This window comes from Passer domesticus, chromosome 3, assembly GCF_036417665.1.
Source record: "Passer domesticus isolate bPasDom1 chromosome 3, bPasDom1.hap1, whole genome shotgun sequence".
In the NCBI taxonomy this organism is placed as follows: domain Eukaryota; kingdom Metazoa; phylum Chordata; class Aves; order Passeriformes; family Passeridae; genus Passer; species Passer domesticus.
In genome coordinates this window covers 66568386-66590882 of record NC_087476.1, presented here as the reverse complement: position 1 = coordinate 66590882, position 22497 = coordinate 66568386, and the positions used below count along the sequence as shown (strand labels likewise).

Below are 22497 nucleotides of genomic sequence, written 5' to 3'. Positions count from 1 at the left end.
AATGTCCATACCATTCAAGTGTTATTGAGACTGACTGCAGCTATAGCTCAAGTGAGAGAGTTTTATTCATTCTTTCTTGAAAATTATCATTTTGGTTGAAAATACTTTGGTTTACTGACAATCAGAACAATACTTAGCTTATGATAGGCTCAGCAGAATTTATGGGAAATTGTTTCAGTTGGAAGACTGGGAATTGGTTTTTTACCCTCTTCCTATGTCCCAGATGATCCTCTTAGTGAACATGCAATCATTTAGTCTAAAAAGAGTGGATGCTGAAGTATTCTTTCAGTTTACAATGGACTTGGAGGCCACAATCTCCTGTTTCTGCCCCTAGAACAACGGGCCTCAACTGTATGTCTCTAGTTTACCTTTTCCAGTCAATCAAGTAATATCCAGTCATGCAGTAATTTTAATATCTAATAAACTGTACCTCTTTATTAATAAATACAAGGCCTCCCACATCCTTGATGGCACATGGCTGCAGACCACTGCCACCAGCCTACACCTGCTTTGCCCACAAGCACATTTTACTTTCAGTGGCGGTGCAATAAAAATTTGGAAATACTTCAAAGATAACATGCTATTCAACAGAGATAATGGCATCAAGTATTGCTCTACTCCCACAATACCTTTAAGTAAAAAGAAATAAAGGAGAAAGTAACATTTATGCTGTCTGAAAAGACTAAATAAAATCCTTCAGAAATACATGTCCCTCAAAAAACCCAAATCAACAGGGAAATATTTTTAGAACATTATTTAAATAAAAGACCTCACACACGCTTATATAAGCACTCAGATTGTTAAGCAAGCCCCAGAATGATTTTTCAGGGACTGGGCAGATTTCCTATTCTTGGAGGATTTCACTGAATTAAGCCATTAGCACTAGTTCCTAGAGAATGTTAAACACTTTGAGCCGTTAAAATGAATACAGAAGTCAGTGACATGCACGACATACAGTCCCAGGGATGGTTCCTGATTTTATCCTGTACATATTTGAAAGACTGTTTCACTTAGAAATAATAGATGTTGTAATTTTTATAAAAGCCATGATACAAAATACAACCATAATAGATTTTTCCGGTCTTAAATTATGTTTAAAAGTTTATTTCCTTCCTAATGTTCCAGTGGAATGACTTTTTGGCAGAACTAGCTGGAAAGTAGAAAGCAGACTTAAATGCAGAGCTTAACCCATTTATTTCTGATCTGAAATGCGTACTAATATTTGTACAATTTTCAAGTCTTTTTCAAGCTTTAAGTTACTAAAATAAACTTCTTTAAAATAATCACCTTATTTCCCTTTTGATTTTTTTCTCCTGAGAAATTATAGGGAGATTTTTTGGGAAACTAACTGAAAAGTCCAACTTTCCCCTTTTTGTCAACTGTTTAACTTATTTCTTCATAACTCTCAACAACCCTTTCCATTAGGAGAAATTCCCCCCAGACTGTCTCTGCAGTGAGCTGTTCACTGCAGCCATTTAGTGTTTTGTTTTAAGTATTACAGAAACAAGCATTAGAATTAAACACATACATTTATTAAACATCCATGTAAAATGCTCCCCATTCCATAACAAGCTGATCATTAAGGCATGCAGTTTTTGGCTCAAGACCAAATGGGAGGAAAAAAAACTAAATAGCTATGCTCCACAACAAAAGGGAAGATGCCCAAGCCTTGAACAAAAAAGAAATAGCAGTAAAGCACATGCAGCACATTAAACTAAGAAATACTCACCAGTATAAAAAAGACAGGAAAACCAAAAATGGACAAAAACCCCCTAGTCAACACACAAAAAATCCCCAAAATCATGGTCAAAACTCCTTTTTCTCCAAATAAGCATTGTCTGTCTTGCGCAATAACAAAAACTACAGTAATAGCTGTTTTATACCAAGTCTCATTCCAGAAAGCACTTTCCATGGGACTTGAAATATTTGAACTTTAGACATGAGTGAATGATACTATTTCTTCTGGTGGAACAGCTCACTTGACTAAAAGTAAGTTAGCATCATTAGAGTTTATAGACCCTCATTCTACAAAGCCAGTTAATTGCTCAGTGTATCAGTTTTATTAGTGCACTGCAGCTTTATCTATATCCTCCACTAGCTGGAGTTGTTCCCACAGTGCTCTATTTCACTGTTAGCTGTTTACAAATTTCCAGAAATCAATGTATCTCTTCTCCTAACCAATTGTTCCTTCTATATTACAAAGGAGTAAATAATATAAATTGCAACCCCCCCCCCTTTCTAATAGGCAATAACAGCTGAAATTAAGGCAAGCTTTTGCAATTTTACATGGAGGTTCTGCAGCTTTTCTTGGGATCATTGAACACACGGATCTCCAAATGTAACCATATATTTTGGTATTTATTAAAAATTAAGCAAGAGCTCTACTGTACAGCTTCGTCATATAAAGTTGTCACTTGTTGAATTTGATGACTGGAGTTTGTACAAGATGCCTTTTCTTTTTGTAGAAACAGTATTAAAGAGAAAATAGAAGTAGTGATGAGTTTCCACAGAGAGACTATGAGAAGATATCAGTCAGGTCATTGCATGTAACTACAGCAAAGCAGCTGTCACATTCTCTGCCTCAAAAGAATCTGGAGAGAAGGAAGTTAAGTTCTTTTTCCCCCTCTGTATATTTAATTTGGACAATCTTGCTCTTTCAGGAAGTTAAAAGTCCTTTCTGAATGGCATCTTCAAGGAAGTCAATAAAATGGGTTATTGCCTTCATAGCCAATGTAAATTCTCCACAGCTTCATTTGTTTTTTGGGGGTTTTTTTCAGATGTTCCCACAACAACACGACTTCCCAAGAGCACTGCAAGCTCAGCAAGTGCATGTACACGTGCTGCTGCTGGGCTTCACTTTGCATTCCACTGTCATACTCAGTTCTATTGATTTAACTAAAAATATACTTAACACTCTACAGCTTGAGGATGGACAACACACACAGACACCTCTGAAACAAAGAATTTTGAGAGTAACACAGAAGTCATTTATTACAGTAAAATTGATTCTTGTCAGAATCGTATAGGCCTATAAATGTAATGTATGTGTGTGGATAATTGTATGGACCAGTTTTTGTCTGAAGCACTACTTCTACTGGAGCACACTTCCAGAGCAGCCATATGATTTTTACAATAAGAGCTATACGTTCTCACTATAAATCCCTCCAATCATGTAGGGTCACATAACTAAAACACTTGAGCCACTTAAACTGAAATTGTCAAACAAAAACAATCCATGGCTAATGGCATCTGTGTCTTCAAACAACATTTTTTTCTAATTAAAGTCACACAAACCAAAAGGGAAAAAACCTCCAGTACACATCAATTTAAGCAATTACCTCACACATTTCATGACCACTTCCTTGATGATTACTTTATGTTACACTACTCCATATCTTTTTTCATTTCCAAGGATTTTGAAAGCCAGACCTCTTCCACAATTTGATTTCTTGCATTTAGTCTTTCTGGAACAGCCTTTCCAAGGGATCATTCCTGCTACTTTCCTCCCCAAAGAGGAAAAATTATTTAAATACAAGCCCTTTTCTTCTAGAAAAAATAAACAAATATCACAAATATCACTAACTGATGATATTTGCTTGTATACTGCACTCAAAGCAACTAAATCAGTGAAGAATTTGCTATATATTTTTTTACTAAAATCCATCAGAAAAATACCAAGGAAGCACTAGAAAATGTGTGCGTAAGTTACATAAAATTACATGCTACCTAATCATGGCATATTTATCCACTGTAATTAATAATCAGCTGTCAACATCCTGGAATGGCTTTCCAAACACATTAAACATAGGATGCTTACATATTTTTAACTTATTTTGTTAACATGCATCTTTGAACAAGCCGAATTATTTTTCCAAAGCACTGCATTATTATGAATGCCTGAATAGGATTAAGAGGCTTTCTTGAAATACAAGAGACCAAGTGGATTTCATCTGCTATGTGGGAAGCCAGTGCTGTTCATGGGATTCTCAGGTTTACATTACATTCATTATCCACAAGCACTGTTAGGTGTTGACAGTTCTAACTGCCTTCACTGGAACGACAAGCCCTGCCAAACTGAACGCGCGCAGAATTTACGATTCGCCGCCCATCTGCCAAGGCTGAGAGTCAGCCCTTCAGAAGCACATGTCACCACAGGCACATCTCCCCCAACCTTTATGGGGGAGGTGAGAAGGGGGAGTCAGGGCCAGAACACGAGGGGGGCTGGGGAGAAGACCCTCAGCAGTCTCTGTAAGCTTCAATTTCACCCAACATCCAGTCACAAACAAAAATCCTACTAAGAGGTTTACGCGTATTTTAAGCGGCACATAAGTCTGTGCCTCAACCTGCTATGCCAGAGGAGTCAGCATGAGTTTGTAATATGGTAAAGATTTCCAGGTCCAGAGGAGGACCTCAAAGATGAAATAGAGAACTGAAGCACATCTCCCATGAGGAAAAACTGAGTTAGGGTTTTCCAGACAGAGAAGAGAAAGCTTCAGGGGGACCATTTTGTAGCCCTACAGTTCCTAAGGGGAGCCTACAAAATAGCTAAAGGGGGACTTTTTATAAGGGCAAGACAACAGGGAACTGCTTCAGAGTAGGATTAGATTAGATGTAAGGAAGAAATTCCTTACTGTGAGGCTGGTGAGGCTCTGGAACAGGTTGCCCAGAAAAAGCTGTGGATACCCCATCCCTGAAATGCTCAAGGCCAGATTATACAGGGTACTGAGGAATCTGGCCTAGTGGAAGGCAGCCACTCCCATGGCAGGGGTGGGAGTGGAACTGGAGGTTCCTTCCAACCCAAACCATTCTAGGATTTCACAAAGAGTAAAGAGACACAGGTGAAATGAAGAGATTCTTTTGTCAGTGACATGAATATGTTCTGACAATCTGTTTTTATGTTCCAAAACCCAGGAACACCTTTTCCCGGTTTTACTATTAAAAGCAATCAGCATTCTGAAGTATTCCTGTTCTAGACTCTTAACTTTCCACTTTCCATAAGGAACATTATTTTATTTCAAAAGCATACTCAGATACAATTAAAGCATATTTTTAGCTGATATTATTTTCATTATGCTAAAAAAAGAAGTCACACTTCAAGTAATTGCCTGATGGTGCCAGTATCTTAACCATGAGGCTGTTATTAATTGATTTTGTGTCCAACTAAATTGTGTAGTGCAACCACAAAATGCTAGACAGATTACCCAGAGAATTTCACTCATGCGTCTTTTCAAACTTACTGCTTATGCAGTAGTATTTTTTAGAAAAGAAAAATAGATATTAAAATACTGAACTACGAAAAAGAAAGTGGAACAAGTGGGAAAAATAGAGCAGTGTTTTAAATAAAAATTTGAAAAAGACATTGTGTTGTTCCATACCAAAAAATTCCACTGCACAACCTTTAGTAGAAAAATTCTTTGACAAAGAACAAACATTAAAGCATACACCAAACACCAGCATTCTATATGAAGTTTAAATTGAGAGAAATTAAAAAGTCAAATGATGGCAAGTAAAGCCTTTCAACAAATAGTGGTTGTTTACAGCACATATTGTATTTTTTGACTTTTTAAAAATATATAAGTGAAATACCAAAAAAAAAAAAAAGCCCTGATGTTCGTTCTTGAAGATAATGTTATGAAGTAGATTATTTTCAGCAGTTACTAAAAAAATGTTTTGGGAGGTATGGAACAAAACCTACTTTGACTCAGTTTTCAATAGCAGAGGATAGAGAACACAAAGGCAGGAGATATGAACAAGAGAGCTCTTGAGCTCTTAAACTCATCAAGGCAGAGGCTTATGCTTGGATTTGGAGAACTAGATGAACAGTACTCCATAAGAATGAGCAGGAATAAAAGTCATTAGGTCAGTGAGAGGATTTTTGCACAAAGAAAACAGATCATTTGTTGCAGAGGAAAAATGTTTCAGTGGTTTAGACCACTCCAGTACCTATTCTGTCCAGGCAGCAGCTGCAAGGGAAAGGGGTTTTAGAACAGGCATGTGAACAGACAATTTCTGTCATTTTAAAGGTTCCCAATTTGCTGTGTCAGGCACAGTTTCTTTATCCATTTTACACCCATGACCTACAAGTTTTGAGTCCAGTGTAGTTCTCACATGACAAGATTTGGTGAATAGCAAATCCAGTCTGTCAAGTTGTGATGTTTCTAAATCCTATCTGGCATTTCCAAGAAACTGTGTTGGGGACTTTTTATTGTTTCATGTCCTTACTTACTATACCATTGTAACTTTTTCTACTTTCAAGGCTTCACAGCTACCACTAGTTCTAATTTCTCTTTTTCTATTTTTAAAACCTACTTCCACAACTTTCTATAAATCATCCTACATTTACTACTTCCCACAGGAAACAGGTAAGCCTGGTTTGGATTATTCTTCCACTCAAAGCACTACTTAGCTTTAGCGCAGAACAATACATATCTGATGTCTTTTGCCCGCTTGGTATGGTGAAGCTCCTCCCCAAAACCACCACATAATTTGAGCACTCAAAAAAAAAAAAAACAAAAAAAAAAAACCCAACAAGATGCCCATAAAATTCCCCACCCACTCCCAAAAAGAAAAAGAGCTCAGCATTATCAATTTCCTTAGGGATTTAATATATATATATAAAAAAGCAAGATTCTGAATGTTACAAAGCATAGAAGGTTCGCCAAAACACATTCAGTCTCATACCAAACAATTAACTCAAGGATTACTATATGAAAAGCAGACAAGTACAACACTTCAGAGTGAAAGGCCTGTTTATATAAAAACACTAGATACCTGCATTTACATCAAACTGTACTTAACCACAAGTGTCAGGAGGACAATCCCACCCACAGGAAAAGCAGATGTAATACAGTGATGGATCAGAAAAGTATTGGAAATATTCTATTTCAGCTGTAATAAACCAATATATGTATATGGGACATTCATGTTAAAGATATAAAAAAAAATTAATCCTACTTTGGAATTTCTTTCTTTGATCTATGCTGGAAACCAAAAATAATCAATCTTGAAAAAAACCACAAAACAACAAGACTCTGTGGAAGAAAGAAAACTCACTTTATGCAATAAACTAAAGCTCTCCTCTTTCCCCCGCATTCTTTTAAACCACAGAGATTGATACTGTCATTGGAGTAAAGACAGCTTTGTCTGATTGAATTTAAAAATTATATTAGCATTGTGGATAATTAGGTATATTAAAGATACTTAAAATGTATAATAAAATATAACTCACAGAGAGTTAGAATAATTGGTGTTTGCAAGGAACCATGCATAGGCGTGCTCTGTATATAGCACTACTGCACACATGTATGATACCTGTTACTAGTATCAGTAACTGCCATCTAGTCTTTCTGGGGAAAAAATTCAGGGGAAAAAAACAAAACTGTCTGCACAAGTACTTTTTTTTTTTACTGAAAAGAAAACAGGAGAGCAGCACAGGAATATTGTGGTTTATTTCCAGATCTTCAACTGATCTAATGAGCACATTCAGGTGATTTAGTTTGCGATTATACATAAGTTTCATCACCTGTAAAATGGTACTTATTTCCATTGTAAAACACTTGAAATGTACTGATGAAGATCTCTACATAATCAAGTACTTTTATTTTTTAGTTCACTAAGTAGGCATCTAGGTCAAGAGATTACAGAGTCTAAGAATTAAGGAACAAAAAAATTGTCACATGCAATATTAAAAAGTATTCCCACAGCCTTGAGAGTATCACTGCTGAGATAATACAGATAAAACCCAAAACTCTACTAAAATAATTGTTCCCCATTAGTAAAAAAATAATTTTGATGGAAGGTGATTCATTTATTCCAAAAATCATCTATAGCTTTCTTAAATTAAAAAAAAATATCTCACACTTCAGTTTAAGCACATATTATTTTAGATTTGTACATCTTCTTCTACAGATATACAATTACACTGGCTAGAAAAAAAAAACTTATTTACTATGAACTGACTTTCTCAGTTAAAATCAAATTGCTGGAATATTAAACACCAACTTGAAATAACTGACACTGAGAAAGAATGTTACTTAAAGTAACAAACAAACAAAAACCAACTGGAACAGAGGAAAGTGGTCTGTAATCATGGTTTGCAGAATTACTGTGTTCTTATTTTTGGGGAGATTACCAAGCCTTTGCTTAATATAAAGATAAAAAAAGCATTTTTATCAATTATATTATTTTATTTATGCTCAGATTACTCTATCACTGGTAACAATTTATATAACGCTCCAAACTTTGCATTTCCTTTGTCATTGAGAGTCATTGTCATTTACAGAAAATGGGAGGCTGCCAGTCAGCTCATCAAGCTGTCACTTCTACTCCTTCCCACCCAAAAGGGGAAAACAGGAAAATTCTTGTCTTTCTTCAGCACAATACTCCAAGCAAAATACAAAACTATGTCACTTGGTACAATGGCAGCACCAGAAGACTAAGTGCAGACTATATCCCCCTAACACAGGAAGCCATTAGGCTTCACACATTTATAATCTGCCAAAAAGAAGATTCCCCCAACAAGACTGCAAGGCTGCTGAACAAGGACAGGAGTTGCTAAGACTCCTGTTCCCCTTTTTCAGCAGAGCTTTGAAGACAGGCAGTCACCCTGGAAAACCCAGTTCCAGTTCAGCTCTACATTTCACAATTTTCCTGTTTCATACTTCATCTTTCCCACTCAGATACCAAGTCCAAGAGCTCCTCAACACAGCAGCACAAGATAACCTGGTATAAAGATAATTCTCACTAACAAATATCACAACTCTCAGTACCAAACTAAATACAGTCAGTATTTTGCCTGACACCTCAGCTCATAGATCCTGTAGGCTAAGTGGGTGATACCTACTGTATCACATCTGGGTGACACAGAGGTATTAAATAATAAATTCAGATGATCTCCATTAGGTTGCAGATAAGTTTTTTGCCAGTAGTCTCCCAAATCACTCACTGTTGGCTGAACTTAGTATACATAAATTATAGAGGATATTATAACTATCTAATATTTTCTGCAATAAAACATTTGCCTACAATAATTATACATCTTGGAGTTTTGGGACTTGCTTATTTGGTTGGATTTTTTTTTTAATGACACTTGACACATTGATCACTTGGTACAAGGTCAAAACATCATGCATTTCCCCCCCTGCCCCGCAATTCTTTCATGAACAGCTTAGTCCACTTTAACCTCCAATTGCTTCTTCTACCATCCTTCAAAATTTCTTATAATTTGAGACTCCCTGCTTCTAGTTGGAAAACCAATACACGATGTACAGAATAGTCTTGTGTTATCTGTGAAGTCCTGGAACCAAAGTAGTGTAAACCTGATTAAAAACACATATAAACCCACATTACACAAACAAATACACATGAAGCATCCTGTTAAGTTTTGGTTGTGTATCTATTTTCCTGACTCCAGCTCTAGGACTTCAAACACAGTCTATCAATTGTTTAAAGATGGAATATCTCAGTGTCTTTTAACTTAAAGGTAAATGAAAATTTAAAACAAACAACCAAACACGTCCACTTCAGTAAACGTATTACCAGTTTTTAACACGCATGAAATAATTTTTATTTTCAAATGTCTTGCTTTTTCACTTACATGGCAATGAGGAGTTCAACCAAGTCTGCTATTGTGAAGTTTTTTTTGGTGTTTTTCATATAGAATTAAACTGCATCTATTTATCTCTGTTACAGCCCTTCTGCCATCTGTGACAGATCATATTTCTTGAATTCATCATCAGAAGATTACTTGTTTCATATGTTACCCCTTTACACTGCTGTACATGTATTCCAATCACTGATATTTCACCTCTAGGAAAGAAATCTTTGGATTTCAAGAAGCAAAAGGAGACTAATGACAGAGCCCTCAGCAGGACTGCAGCTCCTTGATACCAATCAGGGATTACATTTCCTGCCTTGCACTGCAGCAAGAAAGCACCAGCTGAGCAGTTCAGAGGAGATCTAAGTAGTTTAGAAAAAACCCTCAGAGCCAATCATAACTGCCTACTGGACACAGCAGTCGCAGAGAACTGGATTAGTATGCAAAGCAGGAGGAAGATGCAAGTCATTCATTAATTCAGTCATCTGGGTGCCTTAATAAACTATTAGAGAAGAGGCAAAAGAGACAGAAAATGACCAAAATTATGTTAGGAAAAAATCTCCCCCTTCTACAACAACAACTAATTTGATAAATACAGTTATTCCATTATCAGGGCTCTTAGACAATTGATGCAACTCTGCTGTCTTATCTCCACACAGATTTCTTTGAAGGCCAAAGAGACCCAGAACACAGCTCCCCTCCCAAGCAGACCAACCTACACAGAAAGGGCAAGGGTTGGAAACAAGTGGGCCTGAGACCCCTGGCCAAACAGACTCCTGAAGAAGAAAAGGTTGTCATCTTGTCTGGACAAATGGAAATCTTGTGAGAGGCACCATTCCTAGGTTGGGCACCTTGCTAGCATGTCAACAAAAAGCATCTACAATGAAGTTTCAAAACTGGTATTATGAAATTGGAGATCCTCATTCCTGAAATGATCAGGATAAGCAAGAGTGACATGTAGAGATTTTCTGCACATCACATACAAGAGTGATGATACAAAAAAAAAAGCACAGTTAGCACTATAACCTGCAATGCTGTTAAAACTACAGTATGTGATCCCAACATTTCAGTTCCCATGCAGCAGAGGTCTGCTCTGAGTTGTAAGAATGTAACAAGAACAGTTCTATGCAAACTTTGTGTGATGTGTTGTGCACACTGCTGCAGTAGAGTCCTAGCTTTGAGCATGGGGAGGAAGAAAGACAATGGGGAAAAAGGTTGCTCTTATTCATCACAGCATAAAAAAAGCTCTGGAAGCACAATCAATTGCAACAAATTCTGATCATAAGGAGGTTAGGTTTTCAGCAGAGGGACAACCCCACATGTATAGCTTGTCAGCAAACAGACAACCTGCCATGGAACACCAAGACGCAAGTTTATTTTGGAATACTGATATGCAAACCTTAAGGGTAAAAACAAACACAGATAATGTAGATGGGTTTTAGAAGAACCCAGTTTCCTAAAGCAAGTCACTTTCTTATCCACCAGTATTTAGCTACTATTCAAACACTCAACAACAATAACTATCAGTTTATATGGCAGGCCACTTGATGTATTCCCCGTAATACGAAACAAACTTTCCCAAAAAGCCACCATACTCACGCATACAAGGTTTTATACTTGGGCATAGAATGGCTGTACTAATCTATACTTCTATCACAGCCTTCTTTGTGTTGTCTTTACCCAGCTACACTTCCTTCCTAGTTTCCAAAAGACAAAGAATAAACTTGTAATGACTCTCCTGCATGGCCTCGAGCCCATCATATCCCTTACTTCCACCTCCCACATTCCTTATCTTGCAAGTCTAACGTAAAAACTTACTTTTTTTCCCCCGAAGTCAAACTATCACTTCAATTTTTCAAAAAAGAGTATCACCATTTCCCTAGGGGGTAGAGAAAAAAGAAGCCCTAAAACACAATACAATTTTATTTAAACTTTTTATTTAAGTCTTTACTTCAAATAAAATACTCTATTCTACATTGACCATTTAAGCTCTTGTTTAAAAACTATGACTGCTGGTGTTTTTTGTGAAAAAACCAAAACACTTAAAAACTATCTCACATACTTAATAAAAATACTGCTTCCCAAAATATTGTCATAAAAAATGAAACCAGCTTTACTATCCAAGTAAGTATAACAACTAGTTTTAAAATTTAGAAAGGGAAGTGAGAAGATTCTGAAGTTCTGGGATTATAGTCAGAAGCAAAAAACCCTGCAAAAAGAATATAAGATACAAACTCAAAAGAGCTCATTTATGTATCAGTGACAACTGGCAAAACAAATAAAATGTAGCCACTCACAGAAGTATTCATTTGACACAACAACAAACTCCAAAACATCTTCTCTAGTCCTTGTAAGGCAGAGTGTCCTGTTTGTACCACTCTCCTCCTTTATACTTGGAACAAGAGAATAATAACATTCTGGCCTGCCTTTTCCTCAGTTAATGTATTGCTTCTATTCACACTCATGATATGTCCTTGGCAACTAATGATTTACCTCACCTGTTCCAGACACAAGCTGATTGTAATAAATTAATCTGGCTTTCAACACTACTTCTCCCATCCATATGGCCCCTACTATACACTCATCATTAATCTACAGTGTTTTCTGAAACAAGTGGTGCTGGTGAAGGAAATGCTCACACAGTAAAACAATATTCCCATTTATTTAAAATGGGCACAATTTAGAATGAATATATTCAGTACTGAAGCTCAGCTTAGTCCTAGGACAGATCAGTCATAAGTGTCTGGATCCAATTGAGCCCCTAAATGTTCACCTTTTACAATTATATTTAGGCCAACTAGTGAAATAAAGTGTTTGCTACATGCTGCTTCACAGACAAGTAATAGCACTATTGCTGTAGGAACTAATACACAAGGCATTAATAATGCAGACAATTACTATGATCTCAATCACACTTGGAATTATGTAAGTCCATGTCAGCTGCTGCCATTTCATGTGTTCTCTTTATTGCTCAATTTCCCTAATTTAATAATATTTTAGAACTCATAAGTAATTCAAAGCATAAAACTATGCCTTATCTCCCTTTCAAATCTTCACCATATAAGTCTCAATATTTTGGTTGCTGATGTAGAGCATTGCATACTTAGGTACTGCATGCTGTGAAACATATAATAAAGCCTCAAAAATTTTCAAACAGATAATTTGCAATGTATAAAGAGGGAAACCAGTAAGGAAAAAAAATGGTATGAGCTATTCTCTCTCCCTCTCACTTAATCACATCATCACAAAAAATGAATATAAAAGCCTATTTACACAAAAGTCATTCTAGGACAAAGAAATGACAATTCTGATTCAATAAGAAACAGAAGAAGGTATGGCTGTGATGCAGTTCTGTTATCATATCCAAAATAATTATCCCAAAGCAAATAATGAAGTGGCTCAGTTTTCCTAGACTCCATAAATCTATTTTGTGACACTATGATTTACCACACATCATGCCTTAAAATTTGCGGTATCTACAACATAAATCTCTGTTTTTTTTTCTCAACATTGTTCATCTGCTACTACTATTTCAGTATGAAAAAAACACACAAGACAAACATACCAAATTCAACTCTGCACTGACTCTGCTAAAGTTCTGTGACATTGGCGGCAAATCCTGCCCCTCATATTTTGTGAGCAGTCAAACAAAACCCCCAGCACTATACACTGTTGCCATACAGGCACACAGGTAGAATACATCTACATCTCTACAGAAGCAACCTGACCTAGAAGAAAGCACCCGTCTCCTTGACAGCCTGAGAAAATCAGCACACACTTGCTTACAGCAGCACATTGTCCCAGGCTTCCAGGCCCTTTCGTAGCACATCTGTGTGCGAGGCAGGTAGACAGTCTCAGGCTGCAGGTGCAAGCACTCCAACAGTGCAGGTAGTGCTGCTCTCAGACATCAGAGACAAGATGGTGCTCTACCATCAGCCAACTGACGCTGCCCAGACATTAAAAACAGAGATGACTGGCAGCTTTCACTGCTGGCAATCTCCAGCATCCAGAGTGCCATTTGCAAGCACCTAAAAGCTTCCCATGTAACCTTTATGGAACTGATTATATAAAAATGGAAGTGACTGGACCTTTTGTTGATAAATGTCATTAAACAATCCCAGCAAGTTACACACCAATCTCATATGCAGTCACTGCAGCACCGTTCAAACTCACGTTTTGTATCTGCCACAAGGAAAACTGTTCATATAAATTTAAGTATTCATACGAGACAACTCCACATCCTAGCAGACTCAAGGATCTCCTTTACACATACAGGCTTAATCCACATGTACCTTCAGTAATTTCCATATCATCTTTTGCTACTTCCAAGATTAATCTTAGAAGTATTCAGTTCATCCCTGTCTACCCTAGTTTAGTCCAGGTACTTCAAATACTATTTTTGAGCCCAAAGGCTTACCCAGCAGTCTAACTCTACAGAACAATGAAGACTTAGCTAATTATGCTAATTAATTAAGCTAATTAGGCAGCTTCAGCTAATGTATGTAAATGCAGCTGGTTTCAGAATGTTTAATTTTAAAAGGCTAACATAATTCAGCATCACTTAAGGCAAACAGACACTTTTATAGTAAGTGTTAGGAAACAGCTGTAGTGGGCTGTTTTGCACAGGAAACTATTGCTGCCATACTCCCACAGAGAGAAATGCTCAGGGGACTCAACATTACTTAACAAATCGAAAAGACTAAGCTCAGCTACAAGACAGCGAAAGTGTAACTTGTACATCTACCTAATATATGTGCCTTGCTGTCCAGAAAATTCCCAGCAGAATTTCAGAGTCAACCCCTAAGTCTGAACTGTGCAAATGCTGCTATAATCTAGTTAGCTTTAACCTGAAACAATCTCACTTTGCCTTTGTGCAGGCAGAGGTCACGATTGTAAAAAAAGTCATGGGTCTGTCCTGCCATTTTAGACCACAAATATCTTATTCAAGCTTCACAAGCTAAACCATCAAAATAGAATTAGCAGGATATAATGCACTTTTTACATGATCTACTACTCCAAAATGGATTGACTATGTAAAAGTATTTAGGGTTAAATGTGCATTAACATAATCTTCAATTTTACTAACAAAGGTTAGCTACAGATTACTACTGGCCCATGAAGGTCCAAAGGCCCCAAATGTAAATTTTATTGCTAGGCTGAGCTTAAAGTGATAGATTAATCTGAAATCTGGCTTACTAAAATATAAAATGGACACTCACATTTGCAAAGTATACCACCTTCTCATCTTGCTGCATAAAAACACTAAGACCCTATTTAAAAAATAATATGAATATTTGTTGGATAAGCATAAGGCTAGAGAAAATAAGTGTCAAAAGAAACAGTCAAATTTAAACTCCGACCTACATTCACTTAGGGTAACTAGCAGGGTAAAAGGCCAACAGCCTGTAAAACTAGAACTAGAGACTCTATATTTTGGTAGGAAAAAAAAGGTGCTGAGATCTCTGCAAGAAAGTATTTAACATGACAATTGACAATTATGATTAAATAAAACTAAGAGCTGCAGTGTGCATACTAGCAGTCTATCTCATTTTTGCTTGCTGTTTATCTTATTTCCTTTTCATTAAGGAAATGCCTCTTTTCCCTACATGGAAGTGTAGTGACATTTGACAAAGTAATTAAGAGAAGGATGATCATGATCAGCTGCCTTTGCCCTGTTACCAAACACAGTCAATACACAGTTCATGACTCCAGCAGATGTTCGTGCTTTACAGACTTATTGGAAACTTAAGGTCTTAGTTTTTCTGTCCTTCCTGTATTACATGGAAAAGAGAATCTAAACAGAGAAACCACTGAATTACTAGCAGCAAGTATTAACCCCTCCAGCACAATCTACTGTACTAATCATCAAAAAATAAACTGCCCAACAGTTTTATTTCCACTAATACAGAGCTATTATGAAACAGGCGAGCTTGAATTCTCTTGACAAATGGCAGAAAAACTTGTTTGAGCAAAGGACTCTGTCAGGGTCATTGGCTACACATCCATCACTCACTACCCCTCCAGTTAATACTTGGCTAAAATAATCCTGCTCACAAAACATGACTCTACAGTGCAGAGGACAGAGGGTCACATAGTATAATGAGGTAGAGTCGAACTCTGACTGTAAAGAAGCATTTGTGAATTCCCCCATCACTTATGTCCTCACCTCTGCCTCTACTCCATCTCCATTTTCTACCCATCTTCACATGACCATGGACCTGCTCACATCACAGGATTTATCCAAATCAAAGCTAACCCTTCTCAAAGGGCACAAAGAGGAGCTTTGTGTGTGTGTGTGTGTCTGTGCTCAGACAAGATGAAGGTAGTAGAAATTTAAAATTCGCTGCCTAATAAAAAGGTTGGGTTTGAGACTTTGTTTGTTTGTTGAAATTGCTTATCAAATGAAGGCCTTATTCTAATACAGACTCCTTCAACTAATGCAGTGAAAGTACAGTAGTTAAAATCTAATTTGGCAAAAGGCATCTCTAGTCATGCAAGAATGCCATCGCACTGAGCAGCTATGAGTATGAGGTTACAGGATAAATGGCTCCTAGGCAAACTCCTCCTCATCCTGACAATTTCTGGGCTTTAAACACTGGAGTTTTGGCTACACCCTAGACACCCATCTGGGCTTCACAAATATATCAGAGATCAGCTGCAGAAACTGGGGATGGATACCAGCTAGGGATTCACAGATCCTCCAGTGAAGAAGCTGAGAAGGAGAAATGAACAGATGAGGCTGTACAGATCAGAGCGATTCTACAGGGAGCCTGGGCCAAGTCTCATTAGAAATCAAAAGTTCACTCAAAATGGCAGAACATAAATGGAACACTTCAGATGCTCAATTTTAACAAAAAAATATCCAACAATCTCTAAACACAAATAGACTATAGTGATTTTTTTTTTTTCAGATTCAGTTTTGGTTGGCATCTCTCCTGCATGATTTTACAAGCACTTAAGTCCTTAAGAAAAGAATAAAGATAAAATCTTGCTATTTTCAATTCCCAATGCACCTGGTCTCACACTATCATAACCACTAAACAAGGTGCCAGGCTGGAGAGAATCTGCCAGAGTGTGCAAAACCCAAAGCAACCAGGACTGCGGTTATCTCTGTTGCACTTCAAAATCCACTTTCTGATGAAGAATCTTAATATGGAAAATTTCTAAAGATCATTCTTAAGAACATTTTACATCAGTGGTATTAATACAAGTGTTAATTCAACACAGTGACTGAAACCTTAAGTAGAATTCCACATAAAACACAAGCTAATATAAAATACTACATTTATTCTTGTAACACTATTGGTCAAAAATAATAAAGGCCCTGCATGAGAGCATGCAGAAACAAACCACTGTCATTCAAATTTTCAGAAACCTCTCTAGTTTTGAGTTTTTTATTCACTATTCCTAACTAACAGATATATAATCAGTAACTACAGCAGTACATTTTACATCGTGACTTGACTGCTAATGTACCTGATCACTATCTTATCTTAGTTAAAATCCAAGTTTAATAAGAACAGAAAAGTGCTCTCTATGCTAATGCTCAAGAATGTTCTCAAGAACCATGTTATTTTTAAAACAGCTTTAACTCAGACTTCCCAAAGCCCAGCTCAGAATCACAGAATGGTTTAGGTTGCAAAGGATCTTAAAGACCATCTTGTTCCAACTCCTTGGACATGGACATCTTTCCAGGTTTCTCCTAAACCAGGATGCTCAGGGATCTCCATCTAACCTGCCTGGAACACTTCCTGGGATTAGGGATCCACGTCTCTGGGCAATGCTTTGCAGTGCCTCACCACCCTCACAGTAAAGAATTTATTCCTAATTTCTCATCTTAACCTGCCCCCTTTCAGTTTGAAGCCATTTCCCCTCAACCTGTCACTACATGCTCTCATAAACAGTCTCTCTTCATTTTTCTTGTAGGGTCCATTGAAATAATACTACTTAAAGGTAGCTGTCTGCTCTTGAGTTTTGATGCATGAAGGTTCAATAAAAAAAATACACAGAAAACTGAAAAAATGGACAGAAAGAGGAAATGTGACCAAAACTCCTGCATACACTTATTCTATTCAAAAGGCTTTCTAAAATAATCTCCAAGTAAAATAGATCTTTTTGTGTGTTTTTAAGTGAGTGCTCAGAACTTCAATATATTAGCTACTTTTTCAATAATTCATATATACCTAGATATGCATTTGGGGTATGATGGGAAGAAGTGAAGAAAAGGACTTCCTTTACATGCCAAACAGAAAGGAGGCTGGCAGCTAACCTTAAGTTCTTAGACCATAATAGAAACGAAGGGGAAAAACCCATATGCATATGTATGTGACTCTGGCTATTGCAGTCCATCTAAGTCATTATAGCTGTAATTAATTTCCAGCAACAAAAGAAGATACAAAGGGCTACATGTGTATTCTTTATTATACAAGATAATAACTAATATAAAGTCTTTCTTAAATTTACTGTTATCATCTATTAAAGAATAACTAATTTTACAGCTTTCTAATGCGTAGCTCTTAAGCTCTAAATCACTGACCATAACTAATAAGCAGTGTAATAGCGTGAGTATCTGAAGTAAAACCACAGACTGCAATTTTGTTGATTGTAAATCATAATCATTTTAATGCAAAAGCAACAGCAAATCTCTGTAATTACTGGGTGCATTTTGAATCACTTTTATGATTACTGCTCTATACCCATTAAAAATCCAAAACACTGAACTGCACAGGGTATAAAACTAGAATTATGATATACTACAAACTGTAATTGAAACCCATAAATTCCCTTACCAGTATTCAAGTTATTTTGTTGCCATGAATTGCATCCCTGCAAAATTGACTTTACAAACTTTTCTTACTTTATCTAGGGGCAAGGATAGTAGCAGTTGCTTTGAGATATGTAAAAAAAAAATTAAAATCATCAATGGTCAGTTTTGGCACCCCTGCTTGTTTATGTAATACATACAGCTACCAAATTTGCCAATTAAAAAAAACTGTTCTAAGTTCTAGAAGTAAAAACTGAAAAGGTCAGCAGTGGTATACATGCAATTTGGACCTGTAATTAAACACTTCAAGACACAACTTGTAACACCTGGGATAACTTACCATCTACATCATGGTCAAGAATATTCCACAAAGTAGTGAAACACTGTATATAATTTTAAAAAGATAAAACAAAACAAGACGAAACCCAGGAAACAAAAAATAAAATGTTTACGCATCATTTGAGCAATCTCCTGCTCAAATAAAATTTCCTCGGTAATAAAAAGAAAATTGGCTTCTATAAATGTATGCTTTTTTTAGGAGAGGTGGAAAGGAAATCAGAAAAGTTAAATACCTCATAACAGGAAAAGACTTTAATGTTTCTAGAGAAATCAAAGTGTATGCTAGCTAGACATTTCATAAAATACCAGATGAAAAACTCTGAAACAAACTCTGATTCAGACTTAAATGGTGTTAGCAGGAAAGGGATAACAGAATATTTGAGGTTGTGGGCTATTTGAACAAGGAGAGACCAGGAGAGCTTTCCTTGTTTCAGCTATCAGAACAAAGGCATTGAAGAGATACACCTGCTCTTACTGTGCTGTGGGTCTGGGCTATCCCTCAAATGGGGACTGTTCCTGCAATTAATCTCTTCATGCAAGGAGATACACACACCCATGTTGGAGACTGTGCACAGGGCACTGTGTCAGGGTTGTTCTATTGTTACACAATAACCTACTTAAACAGGTCATTAATATTTTCTAAAATATGAAAGCCAAATCTACAATAAAAGTAGGCTGAAAATTAGAAGACAGCTTCTGTTAAAAAAAAACTGAAAAACACTTTTGAGGATCTTGCAGAGCTTCTCTTAGGATGACTGATAGGAATAAACCAGCTGCTAAGTCAGAAAGATTCCTCCACACCTATATACTCGTGACATTGTCTGCTTCAACTGGTCACTGAAGTGTATTTTTGTGCACAATAAAAATTGCTTTTTATTCTGGTGAGGGTTTTCCTCAATTAATGACACTGCAAAAAAACCCAGTAAGAGACAATTTGCAGATCCTTCCTGCAGAGCCTCCAGGGATAGAATTTGACGAGAACAAGGTAAAAACTACACTTTGCCTTTTCTTTTCCTTTCCTCTCTTCACTCTCTTTCCCTTCCCTCCCCACCCACCCCTCCATCTCCCAGCTTCAACACAGTAACTTCTACACGATCAGATTATACATTCTATTCTATAACATCCTATTAGGGGCCACAGTCATGGTTGAAAAAGTATTCTTTAATCTAAAAGCCCCTTTACACAGATTTATAACTTCCTCTAAGTGATTTCCTAATTTCCCCAAAGCTCCAGGCTAGGAGCAACTGCAAAATGTTTCCCCTAAAAGCAACATATTGAACTGTTTGTTTTCAGGAATTGTGTGGTGAAAGTGGGTAACATCAGTATTATTTAAGAATGTTTGCTATTTAAAAATAAACTGTTGAAAACACCAAAGTTCACATAAGTAGATGAATGTGTGGTTCAGCAATTAAGAAAAAAATCTCTAGTATGCTGCAGATTGCCCCCTTCTCATCAAGATCAGCATTTGTGAATCAAAACATATTCAGTCCATTAGATGATAACACAGACAACATTCTAAGACACTGCATGGGCTCCCACTGCATTAAACAGAAGATCTGCTGATTATACAAGTAGGGACTAAGATATACAGCACCACAGAGATGCGAACATGGGGATTTTCTCATTTATCCCTTCTATTTCTCAGGCTTGAAGAAACACAAGAGTGACATTTTTGGCTTTCTTTTCTCTTGCTTGTGCATTTGAACTGTCCAGGGCTTTTCCATGAACTTGATTCCTTCCAGCAGCACATTCTTTCCCCTGATTAAATTACTGTGCAAGGTTTCATTATACCATGCATAAATCCTTTGCAGACTCTGCTTTTGCACACACACACTTCTGTAGCACCTACAGGCGAATCCTGCTCAGGCACAAAGTGTTTGAAGAGGAGAACAAAGTTAACCTCAGTTCCCTCTACCCACCAGAAAACCAGCAGGAGCTGAAACACAGAGGACATAGGTGGCTCTGGCAGACACTGTTAACATCTAGGGGTTAACTCTGTTAACATGTTAACCCATGTAGGGGTTAATAGCTGTGCAGAGGCCCTCACCTACAAGGCTGGGTTTATGATCACAGCATGGGCAGAACTCTAGACTGCATGCAAGGAGATGGGCTGCTGCTCAGCAAGAAAACATGCTACCCTTGCCCAAAACTGGTGGTGGGAGTGACCAAGAGCAGTGAATTTTTGGGTAAAGGAAGATAAAGAAGGTTGAAACAAATGTGTATTGTTGGAACAAGATTTCTATGCTGTACAGAGAATACTTATTAATCCTCCCACATAAAAATGCTTCTGTTTCATTAATCAAAAAGTGACAGGATGTTTAACAGTTAGCCTAGACTTGTCTAGAATTGATTATGTCAACTCAACCTAATTTCTTTGTATACCAGACAAAAAATTGCCACAAAAAAAGGAAATAAGCGAATGCCAAAAATCTTAGCTTCAATATATCTTTTGATGTTGTTTCACTAGACATTTGGATTAGAGAAGCATAGTATAAATCAAAATTTAAAAAATGAGTACAAAATATGAGTAAAATGTATTTTTACAAGCAAAAAAAGAGATATCAGGACAAGTTTTGCAGGGGGCTATCCTCATTAATCACTGGTTTTAGTACTGATTTGGGTAGAGAAATAGAAAAATTTTTAATATCACTAGGCCACATTCAACTAGATAGAGCATTAGTGTACAGAACAACAGGCTTAGACTTCCAAATGGCTTACACTGGAGGGAGAGCCTGGTAAATACAGGAACATTATTCATCAGGGACAACAGCAAGAAAGCACAACTGACCACAAAGCAGTGCATACACCAATGACGTGAACTAAACATCTGGCTCTGCTACCCAAGGTCTCAGGGCCACTTGTGGATCCAAGGCATGAATCCACAGTATCACAAGAGGCTAACAGCCATATGGGGGAAAACAAACCAAATTGTCAACTGCAAAGAGTTATGCCCCACACCAGCAAGGCCCCAATGGGATTCAATGGCCAGAGCCCTTCAGTCCAACAAAGGAGGGGACCAGCTTCGAAGAACCAGAACTGACCTAGCAAGTAAAAACTAAAAGTAGAATTAATTAACCATCTTTATTAGCTAAGCAGGTAGAACTCAGTAACATCCTTGGGCAGCTAAAGCTTGTCACCAGAAGAGAAGACAAAAACATTTATTCTCCATGACCATGGCAGACATGGCAAAAAGTAACAAGCTAAAACTTTCATGGAAGATTCAGGAAAAAAATATATAACAGCAAAGACAGCTTAGTGTTGTCAAACAATTAATAGTCAAGATTAAGATCACCGGTAATGTGACCTTTGAAAAGTTATACAACTGCTTGTCAGTCACCAGTTTCAAAATCCAGAATTGAGGAAAAAAATACTTACCAGTATGTCACTTCTACTCAAAGGTATGGGACAAGTATTTCAGTCACAAAAACCTTCAAGGGTTAGAGCTACCAATTAGTTGAACAGCAGAAGGACATTTAACTCCCTATGTAGATCTGATGTCACATAAACAGAATTATTTTTACAACTCAGGCAACACCCACTTGGTCAAATCTTAGATACCCTGAAAGGGAGCACATGGAAAATGGCTGAACCATTTTCAGTCCTTTTTCTGGTATTTAGAAATACACATTTCCATGCAGCACTACCACTTATTTGTACAGGAGAAAAAAAGAAGCTTATATAAAACTGCAAGAAACATTCTTCAGCTGCAAGCTGTCTAAACAACATCCAGAGCTGTGATTTAAACATGAACCTCTGAAAAAAATATGCTTTTCTTTTCCAATTTTTTCTTGTATTTAAA

At 37.0% G+C, this 22497-nt stretch overlaps 1 protein-coding gene across 6 annotated transcripts in view; it reads right to left on the bottom strand.

Moving 5' to 3' along the window:
• Positions 1-22497, bottom strand: part of SAMD5 (sterile alpha motif domain containing 5) — a 43553-nt gene that overhangs the window by 7843 nt on the left and 13213 nt on the right. The window contains exon 2 of one of the 6 annotated variants that reach the window (XR_010358834.1): positions 22074-22126. The exons of the other annotated variants lie outside the window; for them this stretch is intronic. The gene's annotated coding sequence lies outside the window, so the exon portion shown is untranslated. The remainder of the gene's footprint in view (positions 1-22073; positions 22127-22497) is intronic. 6 annotated transcript variants of the gene reach the window in all.